General features: G+C 36.2%; 1 pseudogene; it reads right to left on the bottom strand.

Annotated features, from left to right (window-relative positions):
- Window positions 1–14,309: 14,309 nt before the first annotated feature.
- On the bottom strand, window positions 14,310–14,540 carry LOC126032209 (small integral membrane protein 15-like; annotated as a pseudogene).
- Window positions 14,541–14,834: the final 294 nt, after the last annotated feature.

Below are 14,834 nucleotides of genomic sequence, written 5' to 3' on the forward strand. Positions count from 1 at the left end.
GCAGGCACGGAGGACCATATGGGACACCAGGATTCGAACCAACCACCTTTGGTCCTGGATCGGCTGCTTGCAAGGCAAACGCCGCTGTGCTATCTCTCCGGGCCCCATACCTGTATTTCTTAACAACTTTGAGACTACACCAGTTTTTACTAAAGAACTAAAATATTTTTTTCCCTTGGTTTCTGGGCCACATCTGGTGATGCTCAAGGCTATGTGATGCTCCTGGCTATGTGCTTAGAAATCGCTCCTGGTGTGGGGGACCATATGGGACCCGGGGATCAAACCACAGTCCGTCCTAGGTTAGCCATGTGCAAGGCCAACGCTCTACTGCTGTGCCACCGCTCTGGTTCTGTAAAGAGCTAAAATATTTAGAGTGATATGATTATTACCTTTTATGGATATTTTCAAATAAAATATTTTCAGTTCTTTTTTTCATTTTTAGAAAATGTTTACGTTAAAATTTAAATTAGGGCCAGGATGTTGCTCAGCTCTATAGCACTGGCCCTATATATGAGTCCTTATGTTTTATCTTCAGCACCACACACACATGTGTTAAATTAGATAAGATTAAACATAGAGACAGTATGTAGTTAAGGCATCTACCTCTCATGTAATCAACCCTGGTTAAAATGCCAGCACTACTTATGGTCTCCTAAGATCCCCCAGGAATGAAAGTTAGGTATAAGCCCTGAATATGATGAATTTGACTCAAAAGACAAAAGAAAAAAATTCATTTCTGTAAAATTAAAATAATTATTCTTTCTTCTTCTTCTTCTTCTTCTTCTTCTTCTTCTTCTTCTTCTTCTTCTTCTTCTTCTTCTTCTTTTTCTTCTTCTTTGTCTTCCTCTTCTTCTTCCCCTTCTTCCTTCTTTTTCTTCATCCTCTTTATCTTCCTCCTCCTCATCATTTTCTTTCTTCTTTGTGGGGGCTTTTATCTTTACTTCTTTTTTTTAAAATTTTTTTATTTAACGAAAATGCATCCTATAGTTGACATAACTGATTCTAATACATTTGTTTCAAAATGACATAAAGCAGTTACTTTAAAAAATAGAAAGAAAATTTTAAAAATGGAAGAGAGAAAAAGAGAGAAGAAAAAGTTCAGTAGCAAATATATTTGTGAAAATTATTGTATATCCAATAAAGTCATTAATACAATAGCAGGTTTACTAAGCTCTTTTATTTAAGGTGAGAGATAAAAAAATACAATAAAAAGGTATGTGTGTGGCAGTGTTGTTATTTTCATAGACACAGCAAAATATGGGAGAAATAGAAAGAAAAACCCATGAAATATTCTGGCATAAGACCAACTCTAGGCTCCAGACATACTAGGTTGTTCAACCCCAAAGTCATGGTTATTTTATTAGGTGTCAATATAATCGAAGAGTTATGAAGAAAGGTTTTCTAGAAAGAGGAGTCAATGATAGTGCAGTGGTAAGTCGTTTGCCTTTCACGAGGCTGATCCAGGACAGACTTCGATTTGATCCCTGGCATTCCATATGGTCCCCCAAGCCAGGAGCGATTTCTGAGAGGATAGCCAAGAGAAACCCTTGAGCACCACCGGGTGTGGCCCAAAGCCCCCTCCCAAATAATAATAACTGAGGGTAAAAAAGATTTAATAAGGGAACATAACAGATGAGGGGTGAGGAAGTGAAGGGCTAGAAAAGAATTTGTAAGGTGGTAAGCAAAGGGGGGAAAGATGGGTTATATGTGACAGGAGAAGGACAATACACAATATAGACATTATATATTATAGACAGATATTGAGATGGCCAACACATACACTCATGAGCAGATATAGACAGACAATAAAGATTGATCCATTGGTTATAGTTGAAAAGCTGACCCAGCTGAAATGAGACAGAACACTTAAAAAAATATAAAGCCAGCAAGTCAAACGTAAAGGTTTTCTATTTCCTAGGCCATTCATGATTAGTGAGGATAAATTTTACTGAAGAAAGGCTTCATGGGTTAGAGTGTGTATAGAGCATTCTTTAAAACAATCATAATTTTCAAGTCTAGAAAACTAATTGCTATGGTAATGAGCACTGTAAGAGGAGTCTACGCTGTGAAATATCGTCTAATGTGTCTTGAGCATCCAATTTCCTTTCCTAAAAGTAATCTAAAAGCATGAGCATTATAGTATAATTGTAAACTACCTACAATTAAAAACAAATTACAATAACATATTCAATAAATGAGCTCTGTAAAAGGAGTTCATGCATGGCAATACAGTTGCATATTCCATTGCTATCTGTGGACATAAACATTATATTAGCAGGCATAATCCAGTAGAAAATAAATAAATTAGAATTTTGTCATGACATTATCATAATGAGCCTGTCTTCTGAGTATAATATAGTATAGCAGTGCAATATGGAACCTTGGTGACCAACCTATATCTCTAAGTGATTAATAATTGGGCATTCTTTCATGTGTCTTTTGCCCCTCTATATTTTTCTTTGAGAAAGTTTATATTCTTCTTTTCTCCCCATTTTTGAATGGTGTTAGATGTTTTTTTCTTGTTAACTTCTACCCGTGCCTTATATATCTTACATATCCTTTATCAGATAGGTATTGAGTGAATAGTTTCTCATAACCAATGATGGGGTGGGTCTTTGTATCTTGGTCACTGTTACCTTTGAGAAACAGATGCTTCTTAGTTTAATATAGTCCCATTTGCTTATCAATTGATTGGTTAGTGGTGTTTCATGGAGGCCACACCCAGCAATGCTTAAGAGTTATTCTTAGCTTTGTACTCAGGGATCATTTTTGGCAGTACTTGAGAGCCCATCTGGGGTGCTGAGGATTAATCCCAGGCTGATCAGGAGTAAGACAAATGCCCCACTTACTATGCTGTCACTCTGGCCCCTAAAAGTCAAGAACATCTTAGGTGTAGAGGCTCCACTTGCCATAATCCAACCCCAGGTGAACAGGTTTGAAGCAGGGGCACCACAAGAATTAGGAAAGGAAAAAAAAGACAGACTTAAGGGAATAAAGCATGCCATCACGGGGCTTCTAGCCTAGAAGACTAAGCACTAGGATCTTTTTTTTTTTTTTTTTTTTTTTTGGTTTTTGGGCCACACCCGGTGACGCTCAGGGGTTACTCCTGGCTATGCGCTCAGAAGTCGCTCCTGGCTTGGGGGACCATATGGGACGCCGGGGGATCGAACCGCGGTCCGTCTCCTAGGCTAGCGCAGGTAAGGCAGGCACCTTACCTCGAGCGCCACCGCCCGGCCCCTAGGATCTTTATTGACCAAACTCAATCCCCCCTGGGGAAGTAGTAAAAAGAAAAAAGTATCTAATGCCAATCAAGCCTAGGTAGGTCTTTACAACTCAAAGAGAGTGGATGAAGGGAAGGGGAAGCCAGGGCAAAGTTTCTGTTTTGAAAAAAAAAAAAAAAAAGGATGCGTTCTCTGTGTTGCATTCAAAGAAGAGAATAAATATGTAGTTCTTTGGTGAATGGAGTACAATCAGAAGTGCTTCAAGACCACTTCCAGTTTTGTGCCTGCTGATGTTCTGGGGATCATGTTTCATAATTGAAATCAAACTTCCAGCAGGTAAAGCATGAGTGCAGCCATTTGAGCTATCTCTCTGGCACTAAATAGATAAATGTTAAAAAGTGATCTATAGTTTATAATGTATTACTATCAGTATCGTGGATGGATAGTTTTTAAATTTCCATAACTCCCTGGTTGTAGATTTACCATTTGTTCCCAGGTTAAAAAGCTAAGCTTCTCCATTGTAAGGTGCACTAGGAGACATCTTTCTCACAGATATTCTGAACGTCTAAAGTGGTAAATTGGTTTATTCAGAATTCCAAGACATGCTCTCATATGGAGGATTACTGTCCATACTCACTGAGCATTGAAGTGTGACAGTGGAGAGGTTCAGACGGAAGTTTCAAATGTTCTAGAGAGGTCTACACTTTGAGCTGTCTTCTGCCCTATTAGAAATTCTTTGCTTTGTTGTTGCTAGATGAGGGCTTTACCCTCAGTGATCTAGATTACGCTCAACTCTAATTTTAGAGGTAGTTCCCATCGGCTTCCTGTTTAGTAAGCACTCCCGGTTCCCTACCAGAAATTTCTAAAAAAAAAAAAAAAAAAAGGAGAGGAGAGAAAAATAGCACAAGAAGAAGTGGTTATCATAGCTGTTTAAAAAGAGATTCCCTTTCCAGGAAACAGCAAAGTGGGTAGGACACTTGCATTGCATGCAGTTTACATGGATTTGATTTCTGGCGTCTCATATGGTTCCCCTGAATCATCACTGGATGTGGACGCAAAACCTCATAAAGAAAAACTGAATTGCCATGGTTGAAGATAAACTGAAGTTTTGCATTTTCAAAAGGAGGGATGTGCTACAGTGAGTGAAGCCCATTGTCTTCAGTGAGTCATTCAACACAATTTCATAGGGTGAGGAAATTTTCTTCTGTACATTAAAGAAATTAATTAATTTTCTGTAACAAAATTACTTGTCATTAGTTCAATTTTTTCCTTGTAGGTAGCATAGGCACAACCTTATTAGTATTCATGGTTTTGATGTACAAAGTTACTACACTTCACTACCACTAAGATTCCATATTTTTAGAGATACTATTTCACTCACATTCTATAAACTATTTATAATATGCTCATGGTTTCTAAGACTATCTCATTTTAGCTGTCTTTAAGTTCTAGTCTAGTTTTTATAAATGTTTGTCGACTTGGCTGTTTCTAATGGGATCTTAAATCTAAATTATTTCTACCTTCTGGAACATGCCTTTCCCTTCCTGGCTAATGTAATATTCTCAAATGACCTACCTACAAATCTTTTTCTAGAGTCCTTCATCATCTATCTGCATCCAAATTTTATTTGCCTCTTTCAGAAATGTGTACAGAATTAGACTATGATCCTCATTTGGATATAGACTAAAATTCACCCACCTCTCTCATAAATGTGTATAAAATTATATACTCCTCATTTTAGATTTCTATCCTAGACCATAAAGTAGTGTCCTATCTGGTTTCTTTCTTCATGATCTATTGCTCCTACAATTTTTTATACCATGTCACAAGGTTTTTCCTACCAAACAAATCTAATTACACCCTTCCTTTTGTTTAGCATTTTCCTTGATTTCCTGCCAGCTCTTCTGTTTGGGTATACTGCCTTCATAATCTAACTCCAATTCACTGTTCCAATTTCATTTTCTTCCACTGCCCACCATAGCCCTGAACTCAAACCACAATGGATTTCTCACATATCTTTTCAAAATTCAGTGGTTTTACACATTTAGTTCTCTGTCTGAAATGTCCTTTCTTTCTTTTCTGTTTTGCAAATTCTTGTTTTCTTTAAGACTGCCCTGCTGTCTTAGGACTTCCTTGACAGTCTTAAAATCTACCACATCATGGAGATCATGTACTCACAAGTTAAAATCTTTCAGTACACTGAATTCTTTAAGAATAAGATTTGTTTTTGTTTTTGTTTTGGGGCCACATCCGTTGACGCTCAGAGCTTACTCCTGGCTGTGCACTCAGAAATCTCTCCTGGCTTGGGGGGGACCATATGATATGCTGGGGGATTGAACCGTGGTCCGTCCTAGGCTAGCGCTTGCAAGCGCTTACTTACCTCTAGCGCCACCGCTCTGGCCCAAGAATCAGATTTTACAGCATTCTAGATGCTGTAAACAGAATGTCCAAACGTGGCTAAATAGATTATCATTTCCTTAATCATCTCATTCATTAATGAAGACAGAATCTATTGAATAGTATAACTTAAGTAAAATGTTTAGCAAACATGATATTTTACCTATTTCCTATCTACTGTATTTTGTAAATTTCAATCCTTCAAATTTTTTATTCCTTTATCACCTTTATTTGGGCTATTTAAATGAACATAATAAACACAAAAGGAATAAAGCAAGTTTAAGTTTTGATCTTTTTTTTTTTTGGAGAAATTTGGAGATTAAACATTAAAACAATTAACTAAAACCAAGAGGAGGAGATTCAGAGAGAGTGATGGAAGGATCATTGTCAGGCGTTGCATACAGGAACCCTGAATTGGACTCTAGCAATAAATGTTCTCCCAGCAAGCCCCTAGACATTTGTGGGTGTGTCCCCCCAAAAAGGATGATGAGCATTTAAGGATTATGCTTTAAATCTCCAACTTTACAAATAATCAAAAATGTAATGTAGAAATAAACAGATTTCTAAATGGTACCTTGCCATATCAAGAAACTCAGTAATAACATTAAAGAGTTTAATTTGAAGATTCAAAAAAACATATTTGGACTACCAATAATATTATATCCTTTCATAGCATGAATTTATTTAGTGCAAGCATAGATTTTACAGTTCACTGCATTTCATTTGGTCAAACACTCCTTCAAGCTCTCAGAACTAGTGGTGAGAAACCAGGGACAGGAAGAGTCACACAAATAGAGGGAAGGAGACAGGACATGATGTGTCTTTCATGTGAATGTGACCTGATCTGAGTCCAGCTGCTGAAGTTGTAAAATCTGAATTATCTACATCAACTAACCAAGGAGATTATAAGTTCCTCAAGAACAAAAAGCTCTTATTCATCCTGGCTCTTTTTTTAGGGGAATTATTCTGAATATGCCTTTGTTCAATTGTATTCAAAGAAATTCTCTCCTTTCTTAACATATGATATTGTAGCAAAGCATAAAACCTATTGTTTTATATATTTTAATAAAATATAAGACATGTGCATTAAACAGAATAAAGTTTTCTTTAACTTATATAGTATTTAGATAAAATAATTACATATTTTCAGACAACATTAGAGCAGAGAGCATTGCAAAGTGATTTCTAATTCAGCCATTGAAGATGAAGACAGTTTATTTTTATCAACTAAAGAAGACAGGACATGAAACAGGCTCAAGGGAAAGGAGAAATATTTTTATTTCATAAAATACAGAACTGTGATTCCAAAAAGAATCAGTTGTGAAGCAAAGCAAAAAATTGATATTCATTATAAAATCCCTTTTTTTTTGGGGGGGGGGGACAGGCTTGAGGGGGAAAAACCAAACCAAACTAAAAACACTTGAAATAATCTCCTAATTCTGAAAATCTTACAATTTAACAATGTGAACACAGAGGGCCTTGTGTATAATACAGATAAGAAAATCAGGTTATAAGATGCCTTTACAGTGTCATGTTCCATCTGCGCTCAGCTGTAACTTCCATGGCTTTTATTTCTTCTTGAGTGGATCAGGCAATGAAACCCATAGACTGAATCTCTGGGACAGAAACTTTCTAAATACAGGCTCTACCCACTCATTGGATATAAGAAAACAGTGAATTACTCCTCTTCTAATCAGATTAAGCTGGCTAATTGTGTGATTATCAACCCAACCTTGACAGTGAATGTTTATATTCAAGGTCGAGATTAAAGAATAAATCAATTTTGAACAGGAGAAATATTAAGTGAGCTATCCATGAAATTTTGACTAGAACAAAAACAAATAATTTTAAAAGAAAATAGTAAATATTTTAGAGATGCAATTTTTTTTTCTCTAGTAAGTCTTTTTCTTTTTTTTTTTTTTTGTTTTTGTTTTTTGGGTCACACCCGGCAGTGCTCAGGGGTTACTCCTGGTTGTCTGCTCAGAAATAGCTCCTGGCAGGCACGGGGGACCATATGGGACACAGGGATTTGAACCAACCACCTTTGGTCCTGGATCGGTTGCAGGCAAACGCCGCTGTGCTATCTCTCCGGGCCCAATAAGTAAGTCTTTTTCTTGACCACAGTCAGCTAAGGATTATAAGAATTTTAAAATAACAATCTCCTTAGCTATGTTATTCTAGAGTCGTTTTACAGACTAACCCACAACAAAATAAATCTCAGTAATGAATTGTTGCCATGAACATACTTAAGGAAAACTCTCACTAAAATCCAGTATATATTTGTTATTTTAAGTAACTTCTTTATTTAAGCACCTGAGTTAAACAGAGTGATATGTTACAGAGTGAAATTATATGTGTTCAGCACGAATATCAAAAAGTATGGCTAGGGAGAGAGCTCAAAAGGAACAGTATATGTGAGCTTTGCATGCTTCAGGCCCAAAGTTTGATCACCAACACCACTGAGGTATGACTCCCATCTCTAGAGGTGTGACCATTAGGGAGATGAAAAGATCAATATTAAAATACTACTACTACTACTACTACTACTACTAATAATAATAATAATAATAATAATAATAACAAAATTTAATTTAATTTCAAGAAAATATAGTCAACAAATATTATGTCTATTACAGAACATGAAGATAATCATCACTGTTTCTTTTGTTTTCATAGTAGTCATTTGGCATCCAAGAAACTCAGTATGTCATGGCTGAGGAAAGGGGAGAATGGGAATCATATTTCTGAAAGTAAAATTACTATTTTTGTACACCCTGTGCTGACTCATAAATGCAGGTATATAGAGACACATACTTCTCAATTCATTATAATTGCACTCAGTACAACTGAATCGTATCTTTATTCTAAGCTCAATTATGATTTGCTTGATCCTAACTGGTGGCAACAAATTGAATGTTTCATCCTTTCTTAAATCTATTGTGGGGGCCACTCCCAATAGTGCTCCGTCCGTTGTCCCCTGTCACATACTCATGGTTCTTGAGGGACATCTTATCACACTGGGGATTGAATTCAGGACCTCTCTCATACAAATCATGTGCTCTACCACTGTGTTACCTCCAGTACCCCTCAATGTTTCCTTTCTTCTATTCCCAAGAAGTTCCACATGCAGGCATTCTTTGAAAAAAGAAATTTAAACATATATACTTTTTCTTTGGGATCTAACTTTGCTGAGGGGTACTCCTGGATCCATGCTCTGGGATCATTCCTGGAAATGAGTGAGATGCTAGTGATTTGAATCTGGGCCTTCTGCATGCAAAACTTGCACAAAACATGCCTTTCATCCATTTCCCGCTACACACACACACACACACACACACACACACACACACACACACACACACTGCCCCCTCTTCAATTCTAATAACTAAGTTAAAAAATTATATCTAGAATACCTAAATAAGACACACTTTTAAACCAAATCATCCAATTAAATCCCACAAATCCAGGAAAATATATTCTTATTTGAAGTTTCGTAATAAAGTAAATAGACTAGTCCTTATATTCCTTCAACTTCGATCCTAATAATAAAACTTTGCATTTAGTTTAACATCTTTCATCTTTGTATTATTTAGAAACCCTTTACAGGCCTCAATTAATTCACTTACCACACCCTTTAAGACTGCTTAGTATTATTATGCTCCCTCTATAGCTGAAAAGGCAAGACAAAAAAAGATTAGTGTGAGATTTGGCCAGCAACACAGAGTAGATGAGGACAGAATGGAGGTGCGACCAGAGAGGGTGTCCTGGTAGATACTTCACAATCTGCTCAGCACTTTTTGTCATGCCTTTAGCATGTCTTTTCCTCCTGACCTTAATATGTTTCTCATTTAGCAACATTGTTCATTGAGTTAACTTTCTCAGTATGCAAATTTTACATGGCTGCTTAGAAGATTTCCTTCATTGCTAGATATTGACTGCAAAAAGGAATTTTTGACATTTTGCAACTAAATAAATGTACCACACAGAAGTCCAGGAAATTCAGAACATGCATTACTTACAATTAGATACTAAACGCTAAGGAAATGCTTCACATATATATCAGATTATATACAGGGACACTTTAGAGTTCAGAGGAGCTATTCACCTAGAAATCTTTATGATAATATTATACCTGACTCATGTTGGCTTGTTTAGGCTTGTGTTCTTCATGAGCCTTGTCATAACTCCAATTACAACTCGTTTTCCCTGCTCTTGCCTTCTATCTCATATTGACTGCCAGAGTGAATTTTCATATTCACTTTGGCATTCAATTTCAGTGGCAAATGCTGCTATTGAAGCTAAGTGAAAAAAGAAAACGGATTCTTTTGATTTAGTACCAGATAACCCAACTAGCTTTTTTTTTTCAAGACAAATGCGATGACTTGATTTATTGTTTTTCCTTTTTGTTTTGTTTTGTTTGTTTTTTTTAGACCACACCAGTGGTGTTTAGGTGCTACTCCCAAGGTAGCTCTGAGACACTCTTGTTGGTGCTTGGGGGACCATGAGATGCTGGGTATTGAACCTGGGACTTAATGAGTGCAAAGCATGTGCACCAGCCCTTTCAACTCTTTCCCCAGATTTGTTTTCTCATATCTCACATCAATACTGAATATTTTATTTCAAAAGATATGATTCATAGCCAGGGAGCGCGCTCAAAGGAGTGAACACATGCTCTGCATGTGGGAGGCCCAGATTTATCCTTAGAATTCCATGGTCCTCTGAGCACTGCCAGGAGTGTGCTGAGTTTCTAAGGTTTGAGTAGTCTTTGAACATCACCAGACATGACCCCCACACACACACACACAAGTGCTTTGCCCACGTATTATCTAGTCAGTCTCAAGGGAAGGAGTACTCATCTTCTATAAGGCTTATTCCAAGTTTGATTTACTTATGCTCTCTGGCTTTCTTATGTTGTTTTACTAGTCCATTAAATTATATCAGATCACGTTATCAGCAAATGATCTTTTTTTTTTTCTACTTTGGAACCTTTGTATAAAATACAACGCAATCTTTGCCCTTAAGAAAAAGGAAGAAGGGGCCGGGGAAATAGCATGGAGGTAAAGCGTTTGCCTATCAAAGAGAAGAACGGTGGTTCAAATCCTGGCATCCCATATGGTCCCCTGTGCCTGCCAGGGGAGATTTCTGAGCATAGAGCCAGAAGTAGCAACTGTATGCTGCTGGGTGTGACCCAAAAACCAAACAAAAAAAAAAGAAAGAAAAAGGAAGAAAAAGAAAAGAAAAATTCTACACCATTTTAATTTTGAAACTTTTGAAATTGAACCTTTTATATATTTTGTCTTTCTTTAGTGCACTTATCTTCTTTACACAAAGCTATCCACTTTTAAATTAAATCACCATGAGATACAGAGTTAAAAATTCTGTTGATATTCAAGTTTCAATCACACAATTGTTTCCACACCCATACTAATCCATACTAATGTCATTTCCGATCACCAATTTCTCCAGTAATCCTATGGTCATACTACCCCCACACTCACCCCTTCAAGTCAACCCCCACTGTGCCTCTCTCTCCCTCCTCCCTCTGTCCCTCCCTCCCTTTATCTCTCCTTTTATCCTTTTAGGCATTGCAGTTTGCAATACAATTCCTGAAGAGGTATCAGCCAACCATTTTTAAACTTGCAAATAATTGCAATGAGAATGGAATTTTAGTTCTGAGATTTAGGTAGAATCAGTCACACTTATTTATCAGACGTTTCCAAGTATTTATTCGAATGAGTAGTTGATAAACCTGATTGTATTTTCTGAAAGCTTAAAACTAGGTCAGTTTTACCGTGTGAAGCTAAATGTCTTTCATCACTCTTATCTTTCTAACAACTAAACTGAACTAATAAGATAGTAATGCATTGGCATTACCCCTTTGAACTGATGTAACAAACTATAAATTTTGCACTTAAAAAGAAACTCACCCTGGGCAGGGGAGTTAACTCAATTAACTGGAGCATATGTTTTCCACTGGTTCCATCCCTGGTATTTACATGGGATAGCCCTTTCAGCTTCTCCCTTAATTTTCCCTTCTGCCCACCAGCACTGCCAAGAGCAACCCTCAGGTATGGAGATAAAAGTAGCCTCTGAATATAGGTGTGGTCAAAAGGTAATAATAAGATTTAAAATTTAAACCCTCCAAACTGTTACTGACTGGCATCTTAAATTCTACTCATATTGAAATATAAGCTCTTATCAAATCTCTAGATGACTCAGAGCTGTTTATATCAGGTCTTTTTAGATATACAGTGAATATGCTGGGGATAGTGCAGGGAATGGTATAGGATGCACTTGGGTGGGGGAGTTCAACACTGGTGATAGGATTGGCCCTGATTGTATTGTATGTCTAAAACCCAACTATGAAGAAATTTGTAAATCACAAGGGGCTCAGTAAAATATTCAAAATAAATAAATAAAAGTATCATCCTTCCCAAAGCAAAAAAAAAAAAAAAAAAAAGAGAGAGAGAAATACTGTGAATAATAGCATACTGATAAATACTGGTAGTATTTTGAATAGTCATTTGAGCATGCATTAATAAATGAGTTTCTCGTTTGCTTAAGTAAAATTTAAACTAAATTCCAAAACTTTATTCATTTTTATATTAAAAAGTATCAAATTTATTTCAATATCTGGCTTTCTTTTAAAAATTAAACTTGAATTTTTCTGTTTTAAAATGTATTATAGGAAAAGAAGACATTAATAAACTATTAAATATTGACATGAGTAAAATTAAACCATACATATATAAAAAACCATATTTAATGGTTAAAAGCTAGATTTCTTAACTGAAATATCCATTCTTTGCTCTTTATTTCCAAAAACACCTTTTAATTTTGACCTAATTTAGCTTTTTACCTAACTACTAGATCTGCTTAGCAAATATTTTCAAATTTAAAGGCTTATTTTGACAGTGAATGGCTAAACTGCTATTCTTTAAACATTTTTAATAAATATTTTTATTTTGACCAAAGTGGAATTCAAATCATTCACAGTAAAATTTTAGGTATATTGTGACATTGAATCAGGGGCATTCCCACCGCCAATGTTGTCTCTCTCTCCCCCCTCGCTCCCAGCATGCATCCCATATCTTCCTCCTTTGCTCACCGGGCTGCTAGTGTAAGTGGTCCCCTCTGTGTCTAGCATGTTGTAGATTGAGTATCGAACCTGTTGTCGTTGGCTTTGGATTTGATACCTAAGTCTGATCATTGTTTATTTCTATTCAATGTTCATACGACTGGTTTTAGTAACCTCCATTATTTCCCCCCCCCCCCCAGTTTGAGTGGCAGAACAAGATGGTTCAAGTTATGTGGTTCTATTTGAAGGAAAGAAGAAAAAAAGAAAAAGGGGGGGGGGCAAAAATCAAACAAGCAAAAAAATGGGAGGAGTCTTTCTTGAGTTTATAGATATCTGTTTAAGAGAAGAAAGGAAAAAAGGAAGAAAAACATAGCAACAATACTAAAAAAAAAAAAATCAAACTAAAAACCCGAAAAGCACCCTAGCAATAAATACAGCAACCAAACAATAACCATGGTCTCAAAACAAAAACAAAACAAAGCTCAAAAACATAAATCAAAACAAAGCAAAACAAAACAAAGACAAAACAAAAAACCAAAAACAACAACAATAACAATAAAAAATTAATTTGTGCTTTTTTTTTTGCATAGACACAATAAATATTGGGGAGATTAGAATGGGAATTCCCTTGACCTAAGAGATACAGGGTTTCTCCGCCCTTGAAGTATACTGTCATTTGTATAACTACAGGTTTCGAACCTGTTTGTTTACTCTCCCCTAGGTTCTTTTGTGGTGTCTAGAAACTATCCGCTCAGTCATGGATGATGAGATCAGGGCTCTGTTAACTAGAGGTCTTAGTATTTGCACAGGTCATAGGATGAAGACTAGTTCTATAAGTTCTGTTCCATCACTGTTGTTTTAAACATTTTTTAAATATAAATTTTATAAATGTTTTCTCTATGAACCTGTTTAATAAACAAATAAAGAACATGACTACTACATGTGTCTTATCAATAAACAAAATAAAAAAGAAGAGGCATCTATACAGTTAGCAAATTATCTGATAATTTGTTAAGACATTTTAACTAACCTTCTACATGGTCAAAATAATATATTTCTTTATAAAATTAGATTTGAACTATTTTTATGTCTGATCATTACTAGTAGTTTAAAGAAAAATGCCTAAGTAGAAATACTCAATGATTAATATTTGCTTTGAAAAAGCCAGAAGTTATATTATGTTTAGAAACAAGCAAACACAATAAAGATATAGTTACTAAACTTTATCTTTTGAGCTACAGCATACTTTCACTTCAGATCAGTTCTCTTTTATTTTTCACATTTTTTGTCTAGAACAGGAATCCATTTAAAGCCATTCTTTGAGTATTAGTCATAAATCATTTTTCTCAACTGGATGTTTTCATGCTACAAAATGGCAGCCAACTAGGTCAATTATGAAGAAATTGTAGGCATAATAAATGCATATTTACAATGACTTCAACAAGAAGCCTCAAAATTTCTATAGTAGGAGGTTAGAGCATGATGGTCGTCCATATGTTCAGACTTCACATCCTAGGTAACAGTCTCATAAAATCCAAGAAATAAGCCTCAGTGGGTCCCTCATAAGCTGCATAATTTTCCCAAAAGATTTTCCTCTGGTTGCAGAACCTTGTTTATTCCTTTAATCTTTTTAGACGTTTAGCTTTTGAAATATTTTTTGTCTTTTTTTGTTTCTTCTTTTACTCCTTGTCCTTGGCCTCAATCATCTTGACCAATTTCCAAGACAATACTGCATTTGCTAGGAACAATGGAGTAAGGACCAAAAGAACTGTTGTAAGAAAACTATGCGGATCCTTTGCAGCCCATTCCATGATACATGCAGCACAAGCCTTGATATCAAACATCTTTATGGCAGTCTTATTATGCTTGAGAGGTGATCACTTCCTGGGTCCTGGATGACTGAACTGGTTACCATCTCAGGAGACAATGGATCTTCTTCAGCTCAATCATACACTGCTCGCACCCCACCACTGGATCGGGAGCAGTTGCTATGGTGGACAAGAGACAAGCTCAGCCACGACCAGGAGACTCCCACCACCTGGCCGGCCAGACCCCGATGCCCATTGACTCACTGCCAGCTAGAAGCCTCATTCATTTTTTAACTGAGAAAACTTCACCAAGAATGTCTTCCTCTCATT

This window comes from Suncus etruscus, chromosome 16 (genome assembly GCF_024139225.1).
Source record: "Suncus etruscus isolate mSunEtr1 chromosome 16, mSunEtr1.pri.cur, whole genome shotgun sequence".
Lineage (NCBI taxonomy): Eukaryota > Metazoa > Chordata > Mammalia > Eulipotyphla > Soricidae > Suncus > Suncus etruscus.